The sequence below is a fragment of the Taudactylus pleione genome, unplaced genomic scaffold (assembly GCF_031769625.1).
Source record: "Taudactylus pleione unplaced genomic scaffold, aTauple2 ptg000111l, whole genome shotgun sequence".
Taxonomy (NCBI): Eukaryota; Metazoa; Chordata; class Amphibia; order Anura; family Myobatrachidae; genus Taudactylus; species Taudactylus pleione.
This window is the reverse complement of record NW_028284513.1, coordinates 4,305,749-4,326,239: the sequence shown is the minus strand read 5'-3', so window position 1 is coordinate 4,326,239 and position 20,491 is coordinate 4,305,749.

Genomic DNA, 20,491 nt, shown 5'->3' with positions numbered 1-20,491 from the left:
CCCAGGGACCCCTCACTTTGAAAAATTGGGGTCCTAATCCACTATTTTTGGGTCCCATCACATATTATGGGGGTTGAGGGCAGGAAGCAGTTGGGACAGTGCTGGGGCAGATAGCAGTTGGGGGTACAGTGGGTTAAGGACAAGCAGCAGTTGGGATAGAGCTGGGGCAAGAGGGGAGTTAGGGCAGGCAGAGCTGGGGGTAGGGAGGGATAAGTACAACCAGCAGTTGCGACAGTGATGGGGGCAAGGAGGGGGCTAAGGTCAGGTAGTGCTGGAGGTAGGAAGGGGTAAAGGGTGGATAGCAGCTGTGGCAGTACTGGGGGCAAAGAAGAGGTTAGGGGCAGGCAGTACTAAGGGTAGAGAGGGGGGACAAGGGTAGATAGCTGGGATAGCGTTGGGGCAAAGGGGAGATTAGGGACAGGCAGTGCTGGGGGTAAGGTGTTTATGCTGTGGAACTGCAAAGTAATTTTCAGTATCCATCCTGACAGCTGCACACTACCACTAAGGTAGTTTACAGTAAGGAAAATCCAGTATCCCTGCCTATAGTGATGTGTATTTATTATGGAAATAAATACAGTATGGGGATAACCTATGGCCTGTGGAGCGATTTCAAAGATTGTCTGGGGTTTTGATTAGTATTAGATGTTCACTATGGACCAGGACACCTTTGTATTGAGCACTGACTAAGGACACTAAATACAGAGGCAGCTGGAGAATGGAGTGCTAGCTCTGTAGCTCACAGCAGGTATAGGTGTCTCAGAGGAATGACAGCATCATATTTATTGCTCTGAAGAAAATGCTTTATATGAATAATCCAGATGCCCTATGGTGGGATTATTTCCCTGCGATAAATATATTCCATATAATCTTTAATCCTCAGCCCAGAATAAGTGCCAAGGGCATGGGACTAATGCCCCCTACTGCAGTAAACAGAAAGAACCCCCAGGGGTCAGCACTGCACATACTCAGCAATCACTGAGCGCTGTCCCCTACATACACACGTGGGAGGGGGGGCGGTAAGTAAAACACGGGGTGCACCCCTTCCAATTTACCCACCCTGCCAGGAGCCACTATCACCCCTCTTCCATACCCTCGGGGGCACCAGGGCATGATCCCCCGTAATGTACAGAGCCACTTCCTGCACACATATACACAGGACACGTACATACTGTGCAGGCACTGACCACAAGAGCTGGCACAGGGAGATAGATTGCCAGCTCTTGTGATCAGTGCCTGCGCAGTATGTACGTGTCCTGTCCCCCGGCTCTCCTCACATGTGCAGCAGAACTTAACTATAAGCATACACGCTGTTACTAATGTAACAGTGTGTATGCATCATGACTCACCTGCCCCTACAGGATGTGCTGCCAGTCTGCAGGAGGTGGAAGTCCGCGGGGAGGGGGGGAGCCACGGAGCAGGGGTGGGAGGTTTAGTAGAGAATAGGCACAGGGAGAGTCCGAGGTAGCGGGGAGTGATAGCGGCAGAAGGCGCTGGAGGACACGGGGATTCTGGGAGCTGTAGTTCTCATGTCTCCAGCCAGCCGGTCTGTGTCCAGCGGAGGAGGAGACACTTCCAGCAGCAATAGGCTGATGAGAATCTGCCGGCGGCGATTGGTTTAGGAGACGCCGCCGGCGGTGATGATTGGCTGCTGTGGCACTGCACATTGCACACATAGCGGGTCCTCTAGGACCCGCTGAGTTTTAGAAACTGGGACCCCTACTTCCTGTAGCGCGTATTTTGCGAACCCTGAGTCCCAAGAGAGACTGCAGGAGACAGGGGAGGGGGAACAGCAGCAGCAAGCTGCCTGCTGCCATGTGTTATGGTAGCGGTGCGCACAGCAGAGGAAGAGCCGGGCCTACCGCTACTGATACTTGTGGCACCAGAGTGGACATCAGTGAGGCGCCCAGTGCACATGACCCCTCATCCCCCCCCCTAGTTGCGGCCCTGACCAGGCCAATACCATCCCTACAGTGAAGCAGTTCATCTTTCAGCAGGACAATGACCCTAAGCACACAGCCAAGATATCAAAGTAGTGGCTTCAGGACAACTCTGTGAATGTCCTTGAGTGGCCCAACCAGAGCCCAGACTTGAATCGATTGAACATCTCTGGATAGATCTGAAAATGACTGTGCACCAACGTTTCCCATCCAACCTGATGAAGCTTGAGAGGTGCTGCAAAGAGGAACGGGTGAAACTGCCCAAAGATAGGTGTGCAAAACTTGTGGCATCATATTCAAAAAGACTTGAGGCTGTAATTGCTGCCAACGGTGCATCAACAAAGTATTGAGCAAAGGCTGTGAATACTTATGTACATGTGATTTCTTAGTTGTTGCAAAAATCTCAAAAAAACTTTTTACACGTTGTCATTATGGGGTATTGTGTGTAGAATTTTGAGGCCAAAAATTAATTTATTCCATTTTGGAATAAGGCTGTAACATAACAAAATGTGGAAAATGTGAAGTGCTGTGAATACTTTCGGGATGCACTGTACATTCCTTAGCAGCTCTCTATTGTGCCCAGTCAGGAATTGTTACAGAAGAAGTTTCACCCTGCCATCCTCTTGTTAATGCTATTATGGAAAACAAGTTGCTGTAATCCCAATGGTTATAGACTGCAATGTAGCCACTCTAGAATTGAGTCCCAGGTCAGAATATTTTTGGGGTTCTGAGTGGAACTGAGGGCCTGATTCAGAGCCGCTCGTAAGCGGCCACTCGTTCGCTCCGAGCAACGTTCGCACAACTGCGCATGCATATGGGTCGTAATGCGCATGCGCCAACCAGTCAGTACGGTTGGAAATCGTGTGTTCGCAAAATAGCGAGTGCCTGCTAATTTGAGTGACAGGATGAGGCGTTTGTGGGTGGTAACAGGGGAAGGTGCTTGAAAATGGGGAGTGGTGATCCGAACGCAGGCGTACCAAACGGTCAAAACGGGGGTTTTAAGGGTGTGCATAATTAACAAAGCAGCGTCATCGGCCACGTCACTTGGTTGTTTCTTAGCCTGAACTGTTCTCATGATTGCGTTTCAAACACCTTTCGATGTACTCGATTAATCTAATAAATAGCGGAGATGACGTAGGATGCGAGCGGCCAGGGGGCGTCTATACAAAATAGCGAGCGCATATGTATCGTTCGCTCGCTCAGACATAGAGGTGTCAACAGACCGCAAAGAGCGAGCGCTCAACTTAAATAGCCGGCCCCTTTTTCTGAACGAGCGAGCGCAAATAGCGTCCGGCTCTGAATCAGGCCCTGAGTCCCGGCTCGGGTCTGCTGTAAATTCAGAACTCTGTTTTTTTATTTCATGTAGACAAGTCCAAATTACATGATTTTAGCTGTTTTTATAGATTTTTATCGATTTTAAAGGAATCCAAAACCGAACCAAAACCAAATCTGAACCAAAACACTTGAGGGTGGTTTTCCCAAACCCACAACCAAAACACGATGGTGAATTAGGACAAAAACCAAAACCGTGTTTTGATTTTGGTGTTGGATCTGGATTCATCTTCTTATTTGGTTTTGCAAAACCACCTTCAAGTGTTTTGGTTTTGGATCTGTAATTTTTTTTAAATAAATAAATAAAATAAGCAAGCTAAAATTATATAATTTTGACCTGTTAGCATGCAATCCAAATCCTGAGTTCAGTTTTTAAATCTGACTTCTGAAGCGCGGGAAGACGAACTTGGACTCTCGTAAATTCGGTTGTTGTCGGCTCTCTGAGATCTGGACGCGCACATCTCTTATTATTACATTTGCAGAGATTTTTTACCACTAACTTTTCATTTCCTATAAAATTGATTTCCATTTTCAGTTTTCAGCATCACAAAATTTTACATGAAGTAAATTAATAGAGGAATATATATTGATACTAGCTGAAGTACCCGGCGTTGCCGGGTTTAAATATTCAAGTTATTAAGTTTTATTATGTGATTTTGTCCAAATCCCTCCAGTGGAAGGCCAAGAACAGACTCTCTGGGTCAAAATTCTGCCAGGCACACTCGGCCGTGAGATCTGACAGGGACCCCAACTACTCCATTAGGCATCCCAGATTAATTGGCAACCTCTGTGAAGTTTTCATCCAAATCCATCTAGTGGAAGGCCCATAAAAGGCTCTCTGGCTCAAAGTTCTACCCAGCATACACCAAGGGGAGGTCCGACCAAGTCCTCAACCCCCTACTATGTATTCTTGGATCCAATGTTACCACTCTGTGAAGTTTTTGTCCAAGTGATGTGATGTTGTCCAAATCCATCCAGTGAAAGGTCCGGAATAGGCTGCCTGGGTCAAAGTTCTGCCCAGCGTACACCAACGGGAGGTCTGACCGGGACCCTAACCCCCTAAAACCAAGTCAGGATCCAACTGGACCACCTCGCATTGGTTTCATCCCAATCGATGCAGGGGTGTCTGAATGCATAACCAGACAGGCAGGCCGACAAACAAACATACAAACAAACAAACAAACAAACAAACAGACCAATGAATTTTATATATAAGATTTCTGACAATATTTGATTCTTTATAGGACTATATACTGTATGGACCTAAGAGTCAAAGCATATTTGTGAAACAAGAGGTCCTATTGTACTCTGCCCGGCAGCCTGATAACAGTAACAGAAATCATGCCCCCAGTTTGTAATTGGGCACTGTGGGTGATAAATTACAGGTGTGTCCTCCTACATCTAGCCTCAATATGCCATGCACTGCAACATGACATGCCTGGCATGAGTGAACTGTCAGGTGTGCAACTCTGCTAATGTCTGGTGTCTTTTTTTGCCGAAAATGCGTCTTAGTCGCTGTGTGTGATCAGTAAGATGTGGGTAACCCTGCAGCTAATGGAGTCTCCCTCAATAACATTGCCAGTAGGTCATTTTGACAATTTTATTGGTAGGTGACCCCACAAGTTAGTTGCTCTGTGGCTCCCACAAACCTTAATCTGGCCCTGGCAATCATGGTGACCTCCCGTGTGTTGTAGTGGCCACAAATAAGTTAGGTGTAAGTGTTACCTTATAGCTGAGATGGCAGCTTCAGCGGGTCTTCCTTCTCCTTTGGAAATGACAAGCTTTACTCATCTCAGGCTCTAGCAGAGAGGCTAGTCCCATATACTGTATACAGTAAATTTACATAATGTGATGACCTTTTATAAAATAGAATAATCAAACATCAGACATAGGATACAGGCATTGGGATGCCATTTCTATTATTTTAAGTAAACCATGTAAGTAGCACAGCATAACATGTCAGACATTATATAACTATTTGGCAGGTGCATACACCTACTTTAGAAAAAACGAAATGTGTCAAAACAATCAAATAAATATGCCTCTTTTATTGTAAAATGGTTAATTACAAAAAAGATAATTTATAATATTTGCTAAATATTTATATCTGAAATATAACTATAATACAGGCCTTACAGTATACCCAAAACACCATATTGCTCATTAGCACTGGCAACAAAAAAAGTAATACATTAGCTGTAAATAACATATAACCAGAATCGTACCTAAAAATGATAGTGCCTGGGGCAAGAATAAATGCTGATGCCCCCTCCCAAACCCAGAACTATACTCAAATGAACATAACATATAAATTCCCTGTGCCCCACCATCAGATTCTCGGCTGTCCTCTCACACAATCCCAGTTACGGCCTTGCATGTAATAGAAGAAATAGTATCAGCAGGATGATAACAATAGTAGTTCTCACTATGGAATGCAATATTCCAGCCATAGCAAACCATTGGTAGAAAAAAATGCAAGTTGTCAATGGCTGCTTTAAAATTTGCTGATAACTTAGGTACAAATGATACAGTTCCTTATGTACAAGTTATTTGAAAGCTCGTTTAGTCAGGACCATTTTTACTCTTCATGTAATTGTGGGTCTTATTCAAGGGTTGGAAAAGCTGAAGCATGTGTGTTGTTGTTCCAAGACACACCGCTACCCTCACAGAAGACAATAATCAGACTGATACTCTGCATTTGCCATACGGTTGGTACAAGTTTCGATGGTGCGGCTGATTTTGTATCTGAAGACACAACGGACGGATATACACTGTATTAAGAAGCTACAAGTAGGTGTCTCAATACATTGAAAATCGGAGGCAGCATTAGCAGCATTAGCATAAAGAAGCAGACGTGTCGGCGGGAAAACGCAGCCATAGTGTCCTTGTCCATCTAGGAATCAGGCCCCGTATATCACTTGTTTGTCAGTACTTTGTAATTAGAAGATAATAACAATTTGTAGAGCCAATACAGATTTTACCTTGCAGAGCCCGAAGAAAACTCTGCACCTCTACCAGGGCTGGCAAAATGTCAGAATAAAATGCGCACAGATGGCCTTTCCAGCTTCACAAGTTACCATTCTGGGTAAAGGGTAATACCATCTAAAAAACAGTAAATTGCAGCAAGCCTTCATCCCTAGATTTCTATGGGGGATGTGTTAAGCAGCTCTGTCCTGGTGATTAAGCCAGTGTTGACCTTTTAGTCATGTTTACCAACTTGTAACTGCCTCCCCGCTCCTCACAGAGATTCCCAGAAGCGACATCCATGTTCGATGTGCACAGGGCATAGTGTAGCATTTGTATCATTGTGGGCCTGCCAGTCACTGTTTGTGGCTATGTACAGCTTTTGAAAGGGCTGCACTGATGTGATTCAATGTGAAGTATGTCATCCAACCCCCAGGCTGCTTACTTCAAGAATAAAGTGGGCAGCATGCGGGAGACTGGGCAACTTTGTGAGAGTTTGAGAGAGCCACCGTAAATCAGAACTCTCCTGGACATTCCAGGAGAGTTGGTAAGTGTGATTTTAATAAATGAAGAAAAGCCCTTCCTCTAGTGAAAACACCAGAGAAAGGGTTTTTCTCAGCTTAATATATAGATCCCATAGTTACATTACTTATCTTTTCATTAGTGAAACATGCACAGTTGTCGAGAGCTACCTTGAACCCCAATGCAACCACTTCTTGGGCCGCTCCAGTATTGCGACCAAGTACCATGGTGAACCATGCGTCCGACCCTGGAAGATACTTTATGTGCAGGGCTGGACCTCTTGTCTTCCACTCCCACACAGGAATCCCTCATATCTGCATACATGTACAACTCTTTTTTCCCGTTGTTCTTTCATTGTCCCTGCGACTAGCAAGACCCTGAACTGTGATCTTTCATATTGGAGTTTTCATCTCAGCTGCAGCAGGTAACAGAAAAAATAACACACTATACTATTTTCCATCTGTAATACCAGCAGTCGCCCTCTCATCACTCGTTCAATGCTACATGCAAATGAGTGAAAGCAGAGGTGACCCTGATTTACTACTACGGTACTTTGTATTCAAAGCAGGTTAACACCATTTCCTGCTTATAAATATTGCAAATTCTATTTACCTTGTTCTTGCAGCTGTTTAATTCCAAATTCATTGTATTTATATTGTATGTTGGTTGTTTCTGGACCAACATTTATATAAATGTTTTATTTATGCATCATTTCTCCACATTTTTATTGAATGTGGATTTTTTTATACTGTTTGCTGACTGGTGAGCATGGTTGACAATTTTTTATTCTATTTGTCATGTTTTATTGATTGTTTTTTGTTTATCATTTTTCTTTTTCCCACACCTCTCTACATTATGGTAGAGTTACCATTACTGTCCTACAGATGTGCCCTCATACACTGTAGCTGTAGTCATAACAAATAGCCCCTTTTGGTGCACCAGTTCCCAGGCAAGTGCATCTGAATTTTTATACAAAGTGCTACTATGCAGCGGCTGCGGCTTTTTATAACGCCAAGTTCCATTGTGCTTCATCTGTGACTTTGTACAGATTTAAAATGTGCAGAGAGATTTAGATTTGGGAGGGACGTGTCCAAACTGACATCTAAATTGAAGAGTAATAATAAAGCTGTGCAGTATTTGTGGGCTACATGTAAAAGCAGCCAGTATTTACCCTACATGCAAATTTTTTTTTATGTATTTACACCCCTTGCATTGCAACATGGTTTGTCCAGGTACACAGTTAAGTGCTATCTCTCTATTCCCAACTCTGAATCAGGCCCTAAATCTGGCTCTGTATCTGGTATACTTTGAGTGGTGTTTCGCTGCATCTATGATGCAAAATTTAAAGAAAAATATGGTAAACTACACCTCTCGGAGTGGCTCAGTCGTGCCAGGCATCTCACAATGTTTGGCTGTTATGGACACTAGATGTAAGAAAAAATGTCAGTATATTCATGTAGACTTTGTCGGGTTTACCCAACTCTTTAGGTTTAGGTACAGTTCGGATGTTTTATCCAGATATTAATAAATGTTAAGTCTATAACAGTGGCATAAATAGGGAGGGGGGGTGTCGAGCAGGGCTTGTGCCCTGGGTGCCATCGGACCGGCGGCTCCTGGTGCCGCCGGTCGTGGTCCAGGACACTGTGGTCAGTGGCTGTGTGCTTGTTTTAATTAGCAGCCAATGAGAGTCAGACAGACTCTCATTGACTACTGCGCTCACTGCTGGAGCCGGGCTGGAGCTCACTCATGAGCTCCATCTTTCGGCTCCCACAGTGACGTATTGACGTCTCTCCCATAATGCAGAGCGGACCGGCCCGGGAGGACGGAGGAGTGGATGGCGGCGGGAGCAGGAGCCAGAGCAGGTATTCAGGTAAGTGTTTTTTTTACGTGTGTGTCTTTGTCTGCACTACTGAGGGCACTGCATAGGGGGTACTACTACTGTGGGCACTGCATAGGGGGGGACTACTACTGGGGGCACTGCATCAGGGGGGCCAATACTAGGGGCACTACTTGGGGGGGGACTACTACTGGGGGCACTACATTGGGGGGGACCACTCCTGGGGGCACTACTGGGAGGGAGACTACTGCTGGGGGCACTGCATCGGGGGCACACTATTGGGAGGTCTACTACTGGGGGAACTAGATAAGGGGCACTGCATAGGGGGGACCACTACTGGGGGCACTGCATAGGGTGGACTACTACTGGGGGCACTATATAAAGGGCTTACTACTGGGGGCACTAGGGGCACTGTACTACTGGGGGCACTGAATAGGGAGGAACCACTACAGGGGGCACTGTATAAGGGGCACTGCATAAGGGGGACCACTACTGGGGGCACTGTGTAAGGGGCACTACTGGGGGCCTGCATAAGGGGGACCACTACTGGGGGCACTGTTTAAGGAGCACTACTTGGGCCTGCATAAGGGGGACCTCTACTGGGGGCACTGCATAAGGAGGCATACATAGGGGGGACCACTACTGGGGGCACTGAATAGGGAGGACCACTACTGAGGGCACTGTATAAGGAGTACTGTATAAGGGGAACTAATGGTGGGCTGCATAAGGGAGACCACTACTGGGGGTACTGTATAAGGGGCACTACTGGGGGCCTGCAAAAGTGGGACCACTACTGGTGGCACTGAATACTGAGGGTACTGTATAAGGGGCACTACTGGGAGCCTGAATAGGGGGGACTACTACTGGGGATACTGCATAGGGGGGCTGTATAAGGGGCACTGCATTATGGTGCATATGGAATGAAAAGGAATGTTCCCAGAGTGATGAGAAATGGGTGTGTGTCATGTTGACATGCCCCTTTTTTCAGTGGCCACACCCTTGTGACCACGCCATTTTTAGGCGTGCACACATATGGGGCGGGGTCCATTTTTCTATTTGCCCTGGGCTTCAAATACCCTAGTTTCGCCACTGGTCTGTAAGACCTCCATTGGTTAATTGCTAATTAACCTTCTAAACAAACCTTAACTTAACACTAAACTTAAACTAATAAATAAAGATACGGATAGAATAACAGCTTGACTAAAAGGTCACAGCTTTTATTTATTAATTAAATAATTAACCTAACCGAGGTGACCAGGAGACGCTGCAATCTCAGTTCTAGCCTTCTAGATGCGAAACAACTCGGGGAACAACTGAAACGTCACCCCTATAGACGCACTTATGGTGCAAAGGACTCGCTTCCCTCATGGGCACAGTTCAAATGCTTTTACACCAGAAGTGCCTGGGACCCCCGCATATAGTAGGACAAACTCGCCATGTACATTGAGGGCAAGTCACATAAAGCCACTGAGATGCAGCATTCTCCCGCCAATGCTGTGCGTCCCCTATATAAGGAATGATAAGTTATTGTGACAAAAAAGCAACAAAGGTTTTGGGTGGGAGGGCAGGTTCCAGAATGAAAAAGAGGCTATACTCAGGAAAAAAACAATTTATATACCAGTAACCGATAAACACACCTCTAAGCAACCTATTGGTTGGACAATATACCTATACAATAAAGATTTGTAATAGTTCAGGCGCTGACAGCCTCCGGCTGCAATACACACCCGCACAGATAAAACACCACCTTATCCAAAGTCTTTAACGTTTTTCAAAAAGAAGGGGCTTCCCACTGCGCTAAAGGTTGTCCCATGCAAAAAAAGGATTCTTATTCTTCCTTCTTTCCTCCACTGATGATATCTCTCCGATGAGGGTATGTATAGATATAAGGAAGAAAATATACACTGATGAGAACAATATTTTCTTTCAAAATTACTGCAAGTGAAAGTTCCCAGAAAACAATAAAAGTATTCTCCAGCCAACACCTCTGTGTTTTTCGATAGGAAATGGAATAACACCTCAATATGTAAAGACAACTTTCAAAGATGGCTTACATTTCATGCTTACATATAAAAGTGAAGATCATGCTCATAAGGGTATCTTTATATCTTCTCCCTCCCTTCCTCATCAAAAGGGTGCATAAAGGGAATAACAAAACTCCAGGCGTATAAAAACAACTTACATCTTTATTACATATGTAGTGATAGGTAGATGGTTAAGAATAATATTGATTGGGGTGGGATTAATGTAAATATGATAGGGTTAATATGTTCATGGAATGTATAAATGTATTGATAGACACGTATGAATAAGATTCACTGAGAGATTCCACTAAGAGGGCTGAACCCCGTTTGCGATCTCAAAAAACTATACGCCCTCCTATGATACTCACCTACGACCATCTGGGCACTCCTAAAGATTAATTTAGGGTAGCTAAGTCACATATAGTTTACACTTGGCCATACTTCGGGTATGATTTACTACTTAAATAAAAGAGTAAATAAACATTATGTTGTTTAACACATCTATGTGTTAAAGTTGTATGTTGGTGCTTTCGTCACCTAAATCTATGTTAAAGATGGGTGCCTAAGCACCAGGGGGAGAATGTAGTGATAGGTAGATGGTTAAGAATAATATGGATTGGGGTGGGATTAATGTAAATATGATAGGGTTAATATGTTCATGGAATGTATAAATGTATTGATAGACACGTATGTAACCTGTATTTTTTTGTACAGGGAGGTAGAAGTCAGGGTCAGGGTATTGAGCATGCAGGGTAGGGGCCTCTATTATAGGAGAGGTGGAAGGTACTAGAAGGGCTCATGACAGAGGCGGGAGAGAAGTAGGTCACATGGCTGAGGGAATAAGAGGGAGAGGCAGTGGCAGTTGGAGTCAGTCAGCTGTTCCCCCTTCCAGAGAAAAGTCCTCTGACTCACCCATAGCGCTGCCTCAATGCTGTAACAAACAGCAGCCGGGAGTCAGGTGGAGCGCGGCCAGAGAAGGGTATCCGGAGCCGCATGGGAGAGGTCTCTCAGCATTGCAGTGCCTAGATTACCGACAACAGCAGTGGCTGTGCATAAAGTCTGGCTGCCCAGAGTGAAGGCTGATTCAGCGGCAGTGGTGAGACGCGGGCGGCTATAGAGTGGAGCCATCCCCGGCAGTATAGGAAGCCAGAGGCTTCAAAGGCGGGGTTTCCGGGTCCTACAGCCACAGATGACATGTGACAGACAGGGAAGCAGCTGATCCAGGGGCCGGTCTGGCTGAGGTACATGCCGGTTATTGTTCTGGCTGCCCCTTACATATTGAATATAGTCAATTACAGTGACCATGTCAGTGAACACACACAGGGATAGCATTAAGTATCGCAGCAGCGCTATACATATATAATGAGTACCGCTCACATTATCTGGAATACATCCATAATTATATTACAGTCAGCAGCTGACTTAGAGGATCAGCTACAAGTCTAAACAGGAGAAACGTGAGGCATGTGGGAATCCTTATAGGAATAAAATCATAAGTAAAGCACTGTTTTTAGAAGTCATTTACCAATTGCTAGAAACTATCGAAGTAAAAGCCAGTGGTGGGTGAGAAGAAAAGGGATTTCGGTATTATATATTATAATACTATAACACATCCAGTCCTCTCTAATAAGAGAGTAACTCATTTTGCACTCAATGGATTGGGAGCTGCAACATAATCGCTTGTGCAAGTAATAACAACTAGAGACAGTGATATATTTAAAGTTATTAGTCAACAACCTAGCACCAAGGGGTTATTAACCATTTCACATATAAACTTTTGACTTTGACTTCTGCCTCTCTTCATTTAAGCCTGTAACAATATACTTAAGGGAAAGGAGTGTCAAACCTCCACAGGCTACACTAACATTGTGGAGAGCTACATTGCATACACTGTTGAAAGACTGCATTAGTTATTGTCTCACTGCTGGGGAAGCATAGATTTGACTATTGAACTGGAAAGTGGCAGTGATTTACTTCTCTGGAACTGTTACACCAACATTTGATGCTGGCTGTTAGAGAGGGGGGAGTAAGGGTTAAGTCACATACCGTATGTATTTGTATAAATTGTGATGGAAGCGTGTTACATGTAATTATACAATATATCCTATGGACTTCAAAAGAATGCAATAAGAAAGTATATGCTTTATTGCAAATGTGCGTGTTATTTTTTATATACTAATAGCTGAAATTTACAAGTGTGGTTTACTTACCAGAAGAGGAGTGTCCAAGGGGACAGCAATGTAAGAACCTGAAAGAAGACATAGAAAAGTAAAGTGGTATAAGTATAATTAATAAATGTGTATTGTTATGCATTGCACCGAAATTTCATATATAGCTCAGCAATACATATGTTCACATATTCTCATCATAGGTTTTCCCAGATTAGCCTAGATAGCAGCGTCAAACATAATCTGGGTGGAGGCACTATCAATTATTAGTAACAGGTGTTACACATAGCAACACATTCTAAAAAATGTTGAGGAACATCCGTACCATAATGCATATACAGTCCTCAAGACACCTAACAGATGGAATTGAAACCCAGGCTCAAATGGGTGAAAAACAGGAATTGTACAGTGCATCAACCAGCGGACTCCTCTCTCGCCACTTTAATCAATGCGTTTCAAAGCCAGTATGTGTATTATTCAAGATTTGTGTGGATTGTGTGCTGATGTGTAAAAGTGTCCAACCGCAGCTGGATACATTTACACACCAGTACGCAATCCACACAAATATTGAAAAAGACGCATACTGGCATCGAAACGCGCTGTTTAAAGTGGCGAGAGAGGAGTATGCTGGTTGATGCATTATGGTACGGATGTTCCTCAACATTTTTTAGAATGTGGTGTATGTAATAAAGATGTAAGTTGTTTTTATATACCTGGAGTTTGTTTATTCCCTTTATGCACCCTTTTGATGAGGAAGGGAGGGAGAAGATATAAAGATACCTTTATGAGCATGATCTTCGCTTTTATGTGTAAGCATGAAATGTAAGCCATCTTTGGAAATTGCCTTTACATATTGAGGTGTTATTCCATTTCCTATCGAAAAACACAGAGGTGTTGGCTGGAGAATACTTTTATTATTTTCTGGGAACTTTCACTTGCAGTTATTTTGAAAGGAATTATTGTTCTCATTAGTGTATATTTTCTTCCTTATATCTATACATACCCTCATTGGAGAAATAGAATCAGTGGAGGAAAGAAGGAAGAATAAGAATCCTTTTTTTTTGCATTGGACAACCTTTGGCGCAATGGGAACCCCCTTCTTTTTGAAAAACTTTATGGACAACATACCTGTTGAGCAAAACTTAAACTAATTTGCCTAATAACAAGGATGTCTTGCCAGCCAATTAGTAAAAAAACTAGGATTCTTACCTATTCTCAAGCCTATTCAGCTTTTGCCTACCATTGTCCCGTATTGATCCATCTCTTGTAAATAGTGCCCCTATGTAAAATGGCTTTTTCCTTTTTGTATACATATATGTCCCCTCCAGTCTGCCAGTGCAACATTGGCAAGAGCCAGAGCTGTGCATGCAGCCTAGGGCAGTTTGATGAAGCGGACACTCCTAAGCCATGCGCACAGCTTTAGCAGATACCAGTGTTACATGCAAAACCTAAGAGGGCTCTCAACAGGAAGCTAAAGGTGAGGTTATGAATTCACCAGTATAGCTCAGATGGGGCCATCAATAGATGCAAGGTACCAGGCCCCCATCATCGTTGCTGCTGCAGGGCCCCTAATGAAAGCTTGGGTACTTTGTCACTGCTCCCCCTCCCCCATCTTAGATCTTCTGAGTTTGCAATCATGGATATAGATGGTAAATGTTTGAATATTAAATGCATATCAACTAATGTAGACAATCGTCACTCAGATGGCTGCAGGTGAATGTACGTATTACCACTATTCCACATTCCTGGCCGCCCATTTGCTGCTGTCTAGCTGCTACCATTAGTTTGCCTCATTAGATTTGCTTATGCTGAAGGCATCTTGCACAGCTCAGTGCTTGTTCTCAGTCTCACCTTGACATGATTAGTACCCCATAAACAAATTAGCCATAGTAATAACGTGCATATGCCATTTGTCAACTCCAGTTTGATATAACATGTGCACTGCTGCTCACATGTACAGTACAGCAAGAAAGATATTAACCTGTCACCCAAATATGCAGACAATGTCCACATGGACCTAATACTGCTGGAAGTTCTAATCAATTTTTCATGCTTACAGAAAACGCTTGTAAGAAGAAATACTTAACTCATACTTATTTTAGCTGAAGTGCTTAATACTTGTATAGTGTTTTTAATCAATTTTCAATTAACCTATGTCTTTAAGACATCCTTTTTACAATATTTTATTTGTATTACATTGCACTTACAGTAAATATATACACTTTTTTTGTACATTTTTAGCATACCTGAGTCAAAAATGAAGATAAAATGTATTGTATGCTGTGCTTATACCAGTATACAGTTCCATGGTTTATGTTTTTAGTCCACTCTTGATGAGTGTAAAATAATACACATTGAAAATAAATGTAGAAATCACTTATACTGTAGCCCTTATTTAGACAGTTTTTTTCTGTAAATCTAGTATGTGTTGTGTCAGCATAATTAAGAGCAAATATGTGGCTAAATATTGGTTTACCATTTGGCCAGAACATAGATTTTTCTAAATCGTGTGATCCGGTTGCAAGAAACAGTTCATTCCTGTGAAATTTTCATTAGAATAAACTTTTTAGAAAGTTTTAATTGTCACAAAGCAAAGTTTAGAAGTTAAAAAAAGTTTATTTTACAAATGTTTGTATTTTAGTTAATTATGTATACTTCACTGGCAGAGCATAGCAAGACCTATGGGGGCCCCATAGCTTCCCCCTGCTGCAGGGCTATAGACCTGCTTTCATGGCTCCAGTCAACTCTAGCTAATGCTGGGAGAAAGTACAGCCACAGTTGTTGCCTAGGCACCAGTTAAACATTAAGGGCAGAATTGGATTTTGGCCACGTTATATCATACACATTAGGATTATGGAGATTGTATATATACACACATAGATATATCTATCTATCCATCTATCTATCTATCTATCTATCTATCTATCTATCTATCTATCTATCTATCTATCTACCTATCTCATATATATATATATATATATATATATATATATATATACATCACAGCTGCCATTTTTTGTTCATTGTTTGTATGTTTTTTCTTTACCAATGTAAAAGTTTGCTTCTTTGATTTCAGATGCATTGACTTAAGCCATGTATGCCCTTGGGCATCGGCTTTAGTATATGATGTAGTCGGACTATTATCGTCATGTCTGGTGGCACTGGCAGCAGCTCCTTCACTAGTATGTGATTCCTGCTCTCCTCTCAACTAATCGTTCTCCATATCAACAAACACAAAGGAATTGGGGTACAGTACACACGTCAATTTGTGCCAATTTTAAATATTACACTGCGGTATCAATGACTTACAGTGTCACAATACATGTTGAATATTAAACTGCATTTCCACTTACAGTGTCACAATATTTTTTGTGACTACACTGCGCTACCACTTACAGTGTCACAAAATTTTTTATAACCAAGAATAAAAGAATAACACACTTCGCTTCCACTTACAGTGTCACAATATTTTTTATAAATAAGTATAACACACTGTGCTATGACTTATAGTGTCACAATACGTGGATGATAAACTGCAGTTTGGCCGGCAGTGTCACCGAACAATAATAGCGTAGCTAGCACACTTTTATTTTTTTTTACACTGGGGAAGAGCACCCCTGGATTGACAGAGCATCCCTGGACGACACAGCACCCCTCTATGTACTGCAGCCCAAGTCCCTTTATGGACAAAACAGCAGCACCCCTTTATGTACTGCAGCTCTAGACCCTTGATTGACAGGACAAAAGTGACAGCAGCCCCAGCCCAACAACACTGCACCCTTGAGAAGTTGAGAACACGTGCACAGACAGAGTAGCACAGAGCACGTTTGTTTTGTACATGGCGCCAATCACTAGGACCTTTGTAGAAACCAAAACCCATGAAATCCGACAGCGGGATGATGACGTTTTGCCTTGTTTTGGATTCCGAGTTAGTCGGGAAAACCTGAGCTGGACTCGGATCCTGCTCGGATCCCCTATGTTCGGATGGGTCCATTTCTCGGAGAAACACCCACTCATCTCTTCTTTAAACAGACACTAAACAGCATATTAATACACAAGACTATTTTCAGCAACACTCACCAATCACAACATTTGTTTAAATCCTCCAAAAGTCACCAACCAACTTGTTGTCACTTAGGAATCACTGTGTAATATCCGTAGAACCACTACAGGCGAGGTCTTCTGCCAATAGCAACCACCCACTGTTCCCTTAGAACATGATACATTCACCGGTACTTAGGTGGCCCCCTTGTCTTTTACTCGGGATAGTAGGGGATTACACGGTTATCCTATGGCCTCTGAAAACAATGTGACTGGCTATGGATTGGAGAAATATTGAAGCCAAGGTGCAGGTTACTGGGTTGTTCTAGAGAATGGTGCGATGGCTAGGTTGGCTGAGATGTTATTAGGATAGCCGGAATATGGCTTTGAGAGCCGAGGTGTAGACAGGCTGAGATTTGGCCTTGCTGGCCAAAGTGTGGCTATCACAGCCGGGATGCAGCTAGTGAACCAAGATGGTGTAGGCTGAGATGCGGCCTAGCAGGCATGAAGTGTGACTATGACAGCCGAGGTGCAGCTGATGAGCTGAGATCGTACAGACTGAGATGCAACCTAGCACACCAAGTTGCGGTTATGACAGCCGAGGTGCGGCACAGTAAGGTAACAAGACGCACTGGTGACTTATAAAACAACTACTTCCTCAACCCTAATGCTATCTCCTGCCACCAAAAGGTTGCCTGTGCTTGCTTCTAGCAATAGAAAAATTATAAAAAGTAAATGTCGGTTTCTTTTGATTTTCATTGCTTTCAGACATCTATAAGACTGCAAAGTCTATCGTAAAAGGACAATCCAGCAGAGTTTTAGACAGAAAAAATATAGAGATGTGGCGTGGAGCCAAATGTTTTTTTTCTGGATCTGGATTTACCTTTGTGCTTTGGTTTTGGTTTTGCAAAGCCAACCTCAAGTGTTTTGGTTTTGGATTTGGATACAGATCGATTAAAAATCGATAAAAATAGGGGGGGGGGCGAGCCACGGCTGCAATGGTGTAGGCAGCTGGCTTGCTTGGGCTCTCCTACATACCTCCTGCAAAGCTCCTGGTGTCCGGAGATCGATGCTGTTGGGCTGACTTGCTCCATAGCTCCCAGCCGCAAGATCCTGCAGGCCCCTCCATTTGCTGCTACTTTCAGCCCATAGCAACCTAAAGGTTTCTTATGCAATTTGGAGGAGCCAATATAAAGCTATATACAGCAGTTCTGGACCTTGGAGTGTTTATTGTGCCAGCAGTATTTCCTTTCTCTAAAGCACTTAAGCCAATACTTCTGGATTTGTGAGTACTACCTTTTATAAAGATATATCAGTAGGAGACTGGTGAATTCACTATTTAATATCTGACTTTGGAGCACCTGGGCCATTACTCCTGGATCTCATACAAGCCATTACTCCTGGACTTGTGAGTACTTAAGGCCGGTACACACTAGACGATATGTCATCCGATCCAGCTGGATCAGACGACATGTCTGCAACATCGTCCAGTGTGTACACTCAATGACACTGGCAATGTGCATGTATGTACGACAGGCGACATCATTTGTGGGGGCCATGCTGCCAAATGCAGCATTGCCCCCGCCGTCGCAATGTCGCTTCCGACATTGGCAAGTGTGTATGCACTTGCCGATGCCGAGATCCCCACTGATCTCGTCACTAACGAGATTGTGCTGGGTACAGATCGTTAAATGTTTACCCAGCATTACACTTACTAAGATATTTCAATTGGAGACTGGTGAATGTATTATTTTTGCTCATTGGAAAGACTGATTACTGCTGCAAGCTCCTGTGTAATATACATAAAAGACGGTGTTTGTAGCACCTTCATATGCAAATATATTGAAGCTGCTACTCCCTGATGTGAGTACTTACTTCTATAAAGATATTTCAGTTGGAGACTGGTGAATTTATTATTTGTGCTCCTTTGGAAAGACTCAGGGACTTATTCAGCTGTGCAATGCTGAACGCAGATTCCGGATGATCTGCGTATGTGCAGAATGGGTCTACGATCCCACAAGGAGACTGGCAGCAGACTGTCAGTGATTGACAGTCTGCTGTTGTTTGTGGGCGGGAAGGGGGCTGCAATGCCCTCCGTTTCCCGAAATGGAGGCGTGTCGCCACCGTTGGGGGTGGGGGAGGGAAGAAGCCAGGATAGTCAGCTGATGGAGATTTCCTGGCTTCTTCCTCTCATCTGTGGCGGCCGACTGCATGACCCCATGGGTCACCTTAGCCGGCCGATATTCCGCAGAGTATTCGTTGCTTCATTGGACAATGCAGCTCGGATACATAATGCAGCAGGAGGCTTCCTATGCATTAGCATATCTAGACAGATGGAATTGCAAAGCTGCTTGCGAACAGCTTTGCAATTCCATCTGAAGCTGAATCAGGCCTTGAGTATGATTACTGCCACAAGCTCCTGAGCTTCATACTTAAAAGTTTTTTTTACTGTGGTTACAGCACCTTCATATGCTAAAGTATTTAAGCTGCTACTCCCTGATTTGAGTATACTTATTTATAAATCTATATACAGCAGTGTTGGGTTTTGGCATGTTTACTGTACATTTCCTTTCTCTATAGCACGTAAGCCAATATTTCTGGATTTGTGAGTACTTACTTCAATAATGATATATCAGTAGGAGACTGGTGAAATCACTATTTAATTAATGGCTTTGGAGCACCTGAGCCACTACTCCTGGATCTCATACAAGCCATTACTCCGGGACCTGTGAGTACTTACACTCACTAAGATATTTCAGTTGGAGACTGGTGAATTCATTATTTGTGCTCCTTTGGAAAGACAGTATTATTACTGCCACAAGCTCCTGTGTTTTCTACTGTGTTTGCACTGGGAGAGACTCTCTTGGGACTTCTATATCAGCTGCATGTGGTTCCCAATCTCCACCTGAGGTTACACTACAGCAAGTTTTGGAAGCTGTTACATCCCGCGAGACAAAAATGGTGAACAAAATTGATAAGATACAATCCATGTCCCTGTTATGCCATGATGTTCAGCGAATCCGAGAGCGGGTTGGAGAAGTGGAAATCGGATTACTACACTTGAGGACTTGCACACTTCATAAACAGTAGGGATGTGCGCCGGACCATTTTTGACGGATTTTGATTTAGGTTTTGGTTCTAATTCGTCGTCCGGCTTTGTATTTGGATTTGCCAAACTGTGGTGACTGGCTTTGGATTTGGCTTTAGATTTTTTTACAAAAATTGGCAAAAAAAGCTAAAATCACATAAATTGGGCTTTTTTTTCTTCCTAGAGTATTAATAACCTCAATAACATTAATTTCTAGTCATTTACAGTCAATTTAGACCACCTTATAGTTTCAATTATAGTTTTCCCCATTATTGCTCAAAGGTTGCAGTGAGCTGACTGGTTACCAAGCAACAGAGCAGCGGCACAGACACCACAGTTTAAAGCACATCTATGACACATTGCCACACAGCAGTGGCAGAAATGAGAGGTAGTGCAAGATGGAATGGTCCTTGGGCTCTCCCACCCACCCAGTGGGGTACGGCCAGCAGAATCACAGTACTTGTATACACAGTGGGCTATGGCCCAAGGAGTCCCAGTGCACAATCTTATTCACATTACACCGCACATAGTGCCCAATTCACATTACACCATAAAGTAGTGTCTCTTATTTATGTTAC